This window comes from Lingula anatina, chromosome 7, assembly GCF_051362555.1.
Source record: "Lingula anatina isolate TDL-2025a chromosome 7, LinAna3.0, whole genome shotgun sequence".
Taxonomy (NCBI): Eukaryota; Metazoa; Brachiopoda; class Lingulata; order Lingulida; family Lingulidae; genus Lingula; species Lingula anatina.
In genome coordinates, this window is record NC_141773.1 from 20,025,217 (window position 1) to 20,037,445 (window position 12,229).

A 12,229-nucleotide genomic window follows, 5' to 3' on the forward strand; every position below is an offset into this window, starting at 1 on the left:
AGAGTAAGTAATCAACGTAAAGACTCTGATAGCTTTACCAAATTTTACCCAAATTTTTCTTCAGGTAAGGTTCAACTTAGACAAGAAATAGACTTTTTAAAGTCAATGTGCCACTAAATTGTACCAGAATGATTTTTGTACATTTCCCCGGTAAAAACTCATAACACCCAGTCAATTTCAAGGCTAAGGCACTGTGTTTTGTGTGAATATTCACAAAACTATCCTTGGTAAGTGCACAACCTGGAAAACAGGTGATTAGGTGTGTTTTGTGTTTATTTTCCTTTTCTGTTTTTATCTCCTCAATTGTACTAAAAAAGCAGAGCCTCATATAACACCTGCCCTCCAGATTAATCAACTCCTCTTTACTGCTATGAGGACATGCCTTTAAAAAAAGGATGGGGGGGGGGAGGGGGGGGTAATTTATAACAGCAAATAATAAAAAGAGGAAAATGTCCCCAACCCCACTTTTATTTCCATTTTTGAACATTTCATCAATTCCAGAAACTTTTTGTACAATATTTAAAATGTTTTTTACAAACAAAATTAGAAAATTCTCTTAAAATTGGACCATTTCACTTAAACTGCCAGGACTCTTTTGTTATGAAAGAAACACATGAATAATGTCATAAAAAAGTTAACTATTAAAAAAAGACATATAAAAATAATACTCATGGGCTGAATTTTAAATTTACTTTCTCTTTTTTACACAAAACTACCAAGTAATTTTCTTGTAAACAAAAATATGCTTTGGAACTTACAGAGAGAACAAATGGTTCAGATGGCAACAGCATTGATGACATACGTGAAGGGGTCACAGTAAGCAGTATACATCCAGACATTAACTGTGTGTATATTGTGTTATAGCAGTAGGAAAAGTACATCCAGGGCTTAACAGAATGGGGGGGGGGGGGGGGGGGAGGAGGAGGTTATTGACTCCAAATTTTCCACTAATAGAACCTGTAGCAGATATATATAACGTAACACATAAAATGCAACATTTCATCTCAGCTATGCAATGTTACATGAGATACTGCATGTGAAACTCATGCACTAATGAGGCTGAAAAGTACCAGCCCACTGATGATATATGGCTGCAACAAGTTTCTAAAATTCTCTCAGGTGTTCACATGCCTAATAATCGTCATGTTATCAGATATCACTCGAAAAAGACATTTTTTTCACAAATTGTATCGGACACACACCATCTACTTTCATGTTGCGGTGTAAATAATAATTGAAATTTATAGACTGGTTCCCCTTCACAGCAAGAAAGTTTCTGATATTTGTCCACATGTTTATACCTTCAAGATTGTATGTTATCTTTACCAACAGCGAAATTTACATTACTAAACAAGAGAAAACGTGAGAAGTAGTGGGAACAAATTTTAGGACACAGGACATGCAGTCCCAGGTTTGTCGTCTCAGATGGATTTAATCCCCCTGGTGGCGCAGAAACTGAGTCTTATTCTTTATGTAATTTTGTTAAAAGTCTTCATGTTATCTTAAGTTTCATATTATCATACATTGTATACATATCTGGGAGTTTTTTTTACTATTCACAAGAAATGCATCAATACGATAAAAGAGTCATCAATATCTATATCTTTTTTATCATCAATGATGAACAGAGAAAGCCTGAGTTAGTCTGTATTGCATAGAGGCAATTAAGGTGAAAACATAAATATCATTTTAACGTCAGGTGATGAATGGTCACGCTAGGTGTTGAGTATTTCTGAACAATGTGTTCGTGAAGATATGGAACAATCACGTACTCTGAGAGTGGTAATTACCAATCACGGCTCCCAGGCCAGATAAAGGCTTGAGACCTGGGAAACAGGAATTGGGTACTTCACCTATATCTCACTTTGTGTTGGAGGAACTAAATGTATCTCTCTATCTATATAATATCTTATTGATATATTATAAGATTTTGGAGAACAATCTTCTGTACTACCTTTCACTGTCAGTGTGAGAAACTCTCACAATTACAAACTGCAATTCATTCAGTACACAACCCAACACAGGGTCAGTCACTCAGCTGTTCAAAAGTCTTCTTCATTGAATTTCATTATCCTGAGGATATTGGCTGATGTATTTTCCCCAGGTTAATTTGAGAATTCAGGATAGGTTAGGAATATATATGTGTGCGTGTATGCGTGCGTGTGTGTGTGTGTTAGGGTGAGGAGAATGTACCCACACACAAACACACACACTACATCTTGTTAAAATGTAACAATTTCCTTTGGATGGCATCTCTGCTACTAATAAATGATTAAGTTTCATTTGTTGTAAGTAGATTACTTTTCCTAGCTTTATCTGAAAAACTCTTGGGAACATGTTTAGGGTGACAATATACAGAATTTTAAATTCCTTCTTGAAAACCAGAAAAAAAAAGGAATTTTGTGTTTTTGTTAAATCACGAGATAGTTTCACTTCCAAAGACTCATAAAACTTCTAGGAAAGTCAGAAATGCCAACTTACCTTCTAATTTCTTTTTTACATAAATAACACTTATTTGCCTTAAAGTAAGCTAAGTCTCGTTTAATTTCGAAGTGTACCTAAGAACTGAAGGCAAAGTTTACTTTGAGACTTACAGTATTTTGCTACAGGTAAATATATTACTCAACATTTTCTTTCACTTGGTCCTGATACATAAGTATCTTATAAGGCCCAATATGAAAATGCACTGTTCTATCAACTTCCCAATTTAGATAATTGCATTTTAGCTATACACCAAATGTTGCAATCTTACATTAATTGGAATAATTTTGAAATAGTTGGATTTATTTGTATGATATTGTTACTTAATATTTTCCATCTTTAATATTCGAAAAAAAAATATCAAAGATAATTTCTAATATTTTTAATAAGTTCCTACCCCTCCCAGTGTATTGTTACCTGTAGCTAAAACAGTATAACCCACAGGCTCACCTGTATTTCCACCAATGAGATGTCACTAATATATTGGACTTTCTTTCACTCTCCTTCTTTCTCTTCCTTTAGTACTTGCACAGCTGACCAGTGTAGTGGATCATCCCAGCCGAAAGATTCTCTTTTCCTTTCAGCCTTCCTAAACTTGATCGCCTTGTTTGTGTTTACAAACACCTGCCACTGTTGTTTATAGAATGCAACAGTTGCTGTGTTACGTAACACTAATCACTGCGGGAGACCAATTAAGGACCAATTGGATAAAACCAGCAAATGATGTCAGCACTATTACAGGAAACAATATGGACATCCAAGGTTCAGAATAAAAGATCACAACTACTTTTTCTCTCCAAGACATCCTTCTTAATATGACGAAGTCAGCAGGAGGGGAAAAGAATTGATTTAATGGGTATATTATGCAAATGATGGCTATTTCTCACTCTTTGTTGGTGTAATGCAATGAATTTCATTATGAATTTAGTGGAATTCCTTTAGAAATGTTGCCAGTAACCAAAACAATCAAAAGTTATCTCCACCCCTCATTCTCAACTGATTTTTTTTTTCTCGGTATGTCTGCAATGATTTTGTGCATATTAATCTTATGGAAAAAAAAAAATGGAGAAAGAACCATCGACATAGATAGATGGACAAGAAAACCATGCACACTTTTCATTTTCGCTCATTTTATTTTACATAAGAAAAAGAAAACTCTGAGAAAGAGAAAAGGAATACTCATAAGATCTATATTCTGTCAAAAAATTAAAAAGTAAAATAGAAATACTACCTGCCAGAATACATTTTTATTTATCTTCTATCTAAAAGAAAAAAACACAATTTTACCAACCACTGATACAGAGGAAAAAATGTTAACAGGACTTATTTTGTCTAAAAAATTATCTTGTCTACACTTTATAAGCTACTGTCTACAGAACAGCCATATTGGCTGTGATTTCATGTTGCACTTACTGTCTGATTTATTGGGCAGTTTATGTAGAATTAATGCAAATAAAGCAGCCTCTCATTAATCAAAGGCATTAAGCCTTCTTGTTATGGAAAACATTTCGAGCACCGTTTTAAAGGAACTTGATTTACATATTTGATGTCATATTTCTTACAAAACTCAGAGACGCCTATCGAGAGCACTCACTCCTACCACACTCAATTCAAAGATCACGACCATTTTTGATAAATTCATTAAGTTGACTGACAGCTTCTGGTTGTCTGTGTCTTAAGCTGTCTTCATTATCAGATTTTTTACATCATTTCAACAATTTCACCACAGTGAAACATTCTGAATCAATGAAATTTTCTCGTCATCAAAAATCAAATTAGTTTAATAGCATAGCCCTTCTATCTATAGTTACAACTATTAACTAATAAATAATAGGCAAGAAGTTGGGCATTGATTAAAGACAAATTATTAACAGCATTACCACAATTTTAATAATACACAACAAAATACATATCCTAAAGTGATCAGTGCCATATATGTTAAGAGTGTACATGTAGGTTCCAGTTTAACAGTAGAATAAGAAACCAAATCCACAATCACTGCTAATAACTTCAAGATAAAAATCACCACTGGAACATGCAAATGCTTTGCCAACCCCATCTGTTGTCGTGTCTTTGTTTGACCCATTTCAAGTAATGACAATATCTTTTTCATACTGATATATCATATCATACTGCTTATTTATTGCTGACACTTCCCCAATACAAGAAAGACGTCACAAAAGGTATGCAATTTGTACTCATAAAAATCACATTCAGTTGCGCTCATTTGCATGGAAACAATACCAGGCAAACCACAGGACAAGCCATCAAATACTAGTAGCATAATTTGTAACATAAAAAGGAAAAAAATGCCATTCACAATAATTGTATTACATGTATATATGACATAAATAATGTTTAACAAAGGCTTTTCTTCTGTCAATAAGTTACCAAGTAACCATATTTGTATTACATGTAGAAATGACCTAATGATCGTCAAGTGATTCCGTGCACTTACAGCACTTATCTATATACGTTAACTGTAACAGATTTGCATTTTACAGCACAGTGAGGGGGAAAAAGGAGGAAAGCAGACTAAAAGCACTGCGACACCACTCATGTTTGAATATAAACAGTGTGTGCATGCACACGTGTGTGTGTGTGTGTGTGTGTGTGTGTGTGTGTGTGTGTGTGAGAGAGAGAGAGAGAGAGAGGTGGAAGGGAAGGAAGATATAAATTGTATGTGTATGTGTGTGAGAGAGAGAACAAGCTTCTGCACACGTTTGTGTCTATTTTGGTTTCTTACCTGAACTTCCCACTTGTTGCTCCAGTCAATCTCTCAGCAGCAGCAATGTACTTGCTAAACAATAATGACAGCCAATGCAAAATTCATAATCTGATGAATCAAAACTCCACCAAACGCCAAAAATCCATGTAATATTCTCAACTGTCAAAAATAGATATTTTCCTAACACTCATGTATAATGTGACACTAAGTTCAGATAATCAACCATTTATATTGTTTGCCAAATTTCAATCTTTTTCTGTCAAGTACAAATGAATGCAGATCTTTCAACTGGCAGAGCTGCTGTTCTCATCTCCCAAAGCAAAATTCATGGAAATCTTCCAATTTAAAGGAAGAAATATCATCATCTGTCAGAGCAACATTCATGGAAATCTTTCCAACCTGCCGAGAGGCTTATGTGTGCACATCTTTCAAAGCAAAATTTTGATGTTGATTATTTCCAACATGCAGTGATGCTTTTGAATAATGTCTCCTCCCAACTATAACTCCTTCATGTCACCGTTTCTCTAAATCTCCCACAGAAAGCAATGGCATATAATGATGTGTATAAAAAACAGCAGGTCGTACAGCAAACAGAGAGACATAATTACAGTGAAATATGGCCTCAGAGCTCAGCCTAAGAAACCAGAAGGTGAAAAAGGTGATCACATCCTGCTGTTCGAAGACAGAGACAGATTTGCTCTGAGCAAAAAAAATAAATCGCTCCAATTTCATCATAAATAGGCCTATTGCGCCTGACTGAAGGCTTCCAATGTCTCTGGCTGTGTACAACATCATCTGAGTTAAAACCCTGTTGAGACTATAAGTGCAAGTGGGTGAGTTGTGATTGGAGCCCTCTGCAAATGATGGAAGTTTGCAATCGCACAGTTTTCAAGTGCAGCCGATGCCATTTCATATTTCAAGAATTTCAAGGCATGTTAAAAAAATTTTTTTTATTAAATAAATAGTTATTACTCAGAGAAATTTCAGTTCAAGGAAGGTCAAATAACAGGGTTTTAAATAATTATTGAAACCTACGCCGAGTTCAAATTTGCAACTTTTGCTTTAATATTATTGGCCAGTTTACCAGTTGGTGTGATTTGTGGAGAATTTTATCAAGAATGGGTTAATTTTCCATGTAAATTCCATGCAGAACATGGGTCGGTGCACTGAGAATTTCACTCAAGTGTGGCCATTAAACCAGCCTCAGCAGTACGATATGCAATGCATTGACTTTCACTGTCTTAGTCAAACGGAGCTCAAATCGGGCTTTCCTATCCTGTTTTTGGCGGGTTCAAAGTGACATTATCACCTATCATTTTATTATATGATCATTGTACTGACAGCTTAATTCAACGGCTATATAGCAGGCTCTTGAAGACAAGCACCCCCCCCAAGTTGAAACTAAAATGTTTTCAGTTAAAACTGCTCTGAAAGTGGTCTATTCTATTTCAGATCGGATTCTGGTACGTAAATACGTAAATATGATGAGTGTTTTGTCAACAATACAGCTTGGCCTATGAGAACCTATAGATCAATGATCCTGTTGCCAAACAAAATTCTTAAGGTTCTCCTGTTGCATGTGGTAGTTCTTTCTTTTGGCCAGTAGCCTAACAACATATCTGTGTGACATTCGTGATAAAAATAAAGATGAAAAATCCAGTCAAAAACATATAAGTAATCACAGGATATGAACCCTAAAACTCTCTCTCAGAAAAATGAAATGAAAAATAATAAAAATAGATTCACTGTCACAACCCGTGTGTGCGTGTGTGTGTTTTTTATTCTGTTTTACTCATGAAGTTGTTTTTAAAATGACATTTATTCAACATAACGTAACTTGCTGATGCTAACCACACCTGAATGGCAAGCTCCATTTGTCATGGCTATACTGGTAAATGGTGCACCTGGAGAGGTAGGGAGGAAGGTGACCCGAGGACACAGGGTCATTTGTAATCCACCTTAATATGATGTAGTTAAGACATCTTCATGAGGGGGTTACGGCCAATTACAATGTGATGCATCTCCTGGCCTACTTTTAAAGAATATGCAGACATGTAACATTTTTTTCCAATTGTGACTGTTTTAATACTCGTTAGTTAGTTCCTTTTTGTTTTCTTCGAAAATAAAACTATTAGGTTGAAAAGAAGCATCGGGGTTTTACTGAAAAGTCAAGTGATACTATGAAGACTTCATTTTGTTTTGTTCCGTTTTTACACAAATTTCATCCACCCACTGCTAATAATTTTTCAAGGTATAACTCCAGTTTTACTTCGTGGGTATAACATAAGGGATAAGGCCAGACAACGGGTTATGTTAAATCAAACACCAGTCCATGCCTACAAGTACATGTCACATGTGGATCATGTGACTACGTATACGAATATGTTGTACATAACGGTGGGCAGCAGCACTCTGATGATATACTTACTGGAGGTCACTTGATATAAAGTGTGAACTTTACCTATCTCTTGTAAAAATAAACCTTATTGGACTCAACTTAAGTTTATAAAAAGCCTCCCTGGTATGCTGAAGGTGCAACATAGAGAAAAAATATACAATAATTTCTGGGATAAAAAGTTCTTGAATTGATCCTTTATTTCCAACCTTTTTTGCACTTGTTGACTTTTAAGATTTCTAACACCAATCTGTGGAGTGAAATGACATTTTGGAATTTCACAATGTTTCGATTATTCTTAAAAACTTCTAGAAATACAAAACTCAATTGCTAATACTTCACCTTTAGATGCTGAATCTACTTCATGCACCTTTCCCAATAGCTGATTTTCCCCATTACCCTTAACATTACATCATTTAAATGAAAGTTTCTAACATGTCTTTATAGCAATGTGCTGTACATTATCAGTGGCATGTACCATGACTGCAAACACTACAGAAATAAATTCATCACGATGCAATTTATGAGAAAAAAAGTTTTCTAGCAGCTGACCACAAGGTGAACCTACTGGTGGTTGCTCCATGTTAAGGTTATTTTTACAATATGCTACATGTATACATAAACCACGTTAGGGAAATCATGTTCTAGATTGGTTCTGCTTTCACAACAGTTCTTGTAAAAATAAAATGTGACATTGCAGCATTATCTATTCTAAGAAGCCAGATCCAATGAATCTAGGCATCACCTTGTAGCTTGTTCAGGCCAGATATCTTTTCTTTGTTTTTCTCACACAGGCACCTGCAATTAAATCCCTAAAGCTTGTCATTAACCTGTGATTGCTGGGTCAGGCTTCTTATGATGCTCTCCCGAAATAAAATAAAATAATCATTCTGCAATTAGTTGACTGGTATTTTTATTTTTTCCCCCTCTGGCTGGTTCTTCTTCACTGAAAACGTCACTGCACTAAATACAGAGATGAGTTTACTATTTTGTGAAAAAGCTGAAAATTATGGCGCAGCGTCCAGGAGGCCAATGATATTTTTTGACTTCCAATAAGTTGGTCATCTGCGGAAAGTTGGAAAAATCTCATCCCTGTAAATAATTATTTAAATGGGCACTAAACAGTAAATATCCAATCATTCAATGTTGCCAATATATTGCCCCTACATCCAAATACTAACCAGTCCATTTTAAATATGAAAAATTAAAAATTCGTCTTTAACTCCATAAAATACCTGTACAATTACACTGCAGGTAAAACTAATGTTCAGCATGTAAACACAGTAGATTATGAATTCGAATGTTAGTTCTAATGTTAGTGCCCATCATAAGGAGTAAAATTATTTTCCCACAAATTGTTACAGAAATAGCAGATGTAACATGCAGCACAGCTTTTAATAATGTAAAAATCTTACTGATCAATGGAAATCTATTGTGTAGTACATGTACTATCAAAGGAATATATATTAGCAAAGGGAAGCAATCTTCTTTCAATAATCCCCACTAAATTTCTCAGAAAGTTGAATATTTTTATAGAAAATAGCACATGAAAAGCAGAAAAAATTCAGTAAGTTTGAAATTGTCACTTCTGTAAATTTTCACACACACACACACACACACACACACACTAAATGTAAAACATGATACAACTGCTATATCACTAATGAAATTCTTCAACCTGACCCCACAGGTCGGATAACCTTTTCTAACCACTAAATCCTATCCTGAAGGGGAAACTTAATAGATAGTCTTTCACTTAACACAATTTACACCCCAAAGTGAAAGCTGACACCCGTGTCCTCATGCAGAGTGCAAGCTACTGATATACTACACTTGCTTTTATTCCATTTACGCTACCAAAAACACCTCTCTTATGATATACAAGCACTGTTTTCTGTAAGTTTTCTACTTGTTCATCACATAATCTCCTCACTTAATCAAGACCCATGCAGCCTTGCCCCTACACTGGTGAGGAAAAACTATAAATAGAGCTTTCCTACACTTTTCTTTTTCTTTGTTTTCTTTATCTTTAGGAAGTTTTTTTTCCACATGCTCATTCATCTGCACACATCTCCTGATATATCAACTTAGCAATTGCTGAGAAGTTTTTTTCATAATTTATTCATCTTTACAAGTTTAGATGTTTAATTTCCTACACTTTTAATACATAATTTGTCTATAATGGTGTCTTTGCTTTTTGCCGTTCAGTATGTTAGAATCAGAAAATACAAATCTGAAAGCAAACATACTGTTTGATATTAATTTTTTTTTTTTGACAATTCAGATATCAAAGAAACAAAATCATACCTGCAAAATAGAACACTTTATTATTAAATTTTATAACTTTCATTAGTTTTGATTTCTATAATAGCTCTGGAAAAGGCAAAAAAAAAAAAAAAAAAAAAAAAAAAAAAAGAAAAAACAGAAAATAAAGGAAACAATCCAAGCAACTCAAATTTATAAATTAAACAAAAGTTATCATTTCAAGATTTCTAATAACTGTGGGCAGGAAAACTTTAAAACTTGAACCCAAGTAGCATTTTACAGTTTTTTTCATCACAGTCATAAAATATTAAATACTGACATAAAATGGTTTTTGAAAATAAAAGCAATGGATTTTGTGAGGACACTGCAATCATATGATACTTACCAGACTTTTTCTCGTGCTCACGTCTTTGTTATCTGCTTCAGGAGATATTTGGCCACAGCATTAGGAAATCCTACCAATCATAATGTAGAAATCAGGTTTAGTTTGTTAACATGGAGATCAGGATATTACACTCCAAAAACTGGTGTGTGTGTGTGTGTGTGTGTGTGTGTGTGTGTGTGTGTGAGAGAGAGAGAGAGAGAGAGAGAGAGAGAGAGAGAGAGAGAGAGCATGCCCATGTTTGAATACTTAGCAAGGCCCAAATGTAAACTATACAATTTGCGCATGTTCTTTTACTACAAAAATCAATTGCAGTATCAAACGTCTTTATTTACTCACATAAACCATTTGGGTCTAGGTCTTTATGTCACTGGGGAGGCTAAATATAATAACCTGCTGCTCCCCAAAAATAATACATCTTAAAATATCAAATATATGTCCATGATAAGACACCCTTTGTTGACACCTTCCTTTTTGTGCAGAATGTCCCATGAAAAAAGATCAATTAAATACTCAAGTTCAATTAAAAACTAACAATTGATTGATGTTCAGGTTTTATTTGGCATAAGCTACCAGTAGCTGATATTTTATTGGTGGAAAAATGATATCACACTTGGGGAAACAGTACTATATCTAAATACCAGTCATATCAAGATTCTACTGGCCAGCTAAAGACTCACATGCCAATGGTGGTTTTTAACACTGCACCAAATGAGTTGCTTAAAAATATAATGCCCTGCTACTGCATAGTTAATAGAGTTGTAGAATGCATTCAGACATCTCATCTAGTGCAATCTTTAAAATTGGTCCACTTTAAAGTTAGGTAGGTCAATAAATTGTGGTTGTTAAAATTAGAAAAAAAGATTTTTTTGAAATTGTTATACCTAGCATTACAGGACTTTAAAATTTTCTGTCGTGTAGTGAGCTTGATGAAAATAAAGAACAGGATGGAGGAACTGTCTCTGCATAGAAATAACAGGTTTATTGTCAGTCTTTTATCAAAATCATATTTTGGTGTCGATGAAAAAAAAGTTTCATTGGCAGCAATAACCTAGCATTAAATTTTAAATATACAAACAATTTATTAGATAATGTCCATGGGTCTGTAAAGAAAAGAGAAGAAACAAATCAGCTGAAGCTCCCCCTCTTTCTCTCCCTCTCTTTCTCTTGGTAGACTTTAGTCTGATCTATTCTGAAAAATCACATGTAGTTTCTGATTTGCCTCACTTGGCTAACAGGTGATAATGGTTGGTGAATGATATTATAACACATGTATCTCAGTAACCTGGCACATGCCTGCCTATTATTACGTAATGTATGCATGGTGCTAATGATAGATACTTTGTTCGTCAGTAAATCATGTTTTTCTACTTCATCCAGGGTATGATATAATGTAACGTATAAATATAGAATAAACCACATATCTCTGTGAGCTAAAAAAAAATTGGCGTCTGAAAAACTTAGCGAGATTCTCAATCCCGAATAAATATCCAAGATGCCCCAAGTACCAAGCATGGTTATGAGCATTAATACGTTTTCTAAATATTTTACAGATTTACTGTGCCTCCTTTCCCATCTTTAATATTCTGCACAACCAAGCAACATATCCCACAATACTACTACTGATACGTGTCGAGTTTGCGACCGCATCCCTTCACGTCCCTCACCTGTGTTAACGCCTATGCTGTTGTGTGTGGTAGTAAGGCGAGTACGTAACATCGAGATCATTTTTTTCAACTGATAAAAGAAAAATTTTATTCAAAACTAGCAGAACAGAGTGTGCTATCCACCTTGTTCATATGATAGGCAACACACATGCACAAACAGGAGATTTTGGGGACCCACACACCACCCCCTGGGGTGAGAGCTCACTAGTTTCGGAAATCCTAATCATCATCAAGCAGGTGAGCAAACATCACCCTCTTGTAATCCTGGGGCCCTCATCTACTAATACATGCTTTTCAACAGGGGTGGCAGC

The 12,229-nt window shown here is 34.9% G+C and overlaps 1 protein-coding gene across 5 annotated transcripts in view; it reads right to left on the minus strand.

Annotated features, from left to right (window-relative positions):
* Positions 1 to 12,229, minus strand: part of LOC106161611 (poly(rC)-binding protein 3) — a 124,394-nt gene that overhangs the window by 68,589 nt on the left and 43,576 nt on the right. For 4 of the 5 annotated variants that reach the window (XM_013538621.3, XM_087017958.1, XM_087017959.1 and 1 more), the window contains exon 3: positions 10,255 to 10,324. The gene's annotated coding sequence lies outside the window, so the exon portion shown is untranslated. Of the gene's footprint in view, positions 1 to 2,931; positions 3,248 to 10,254; positions 10,325 to 12,229 lie in introns of those variants that run through there. The other variant, XM_013538625.3, reaches the window with a different exon arrangement.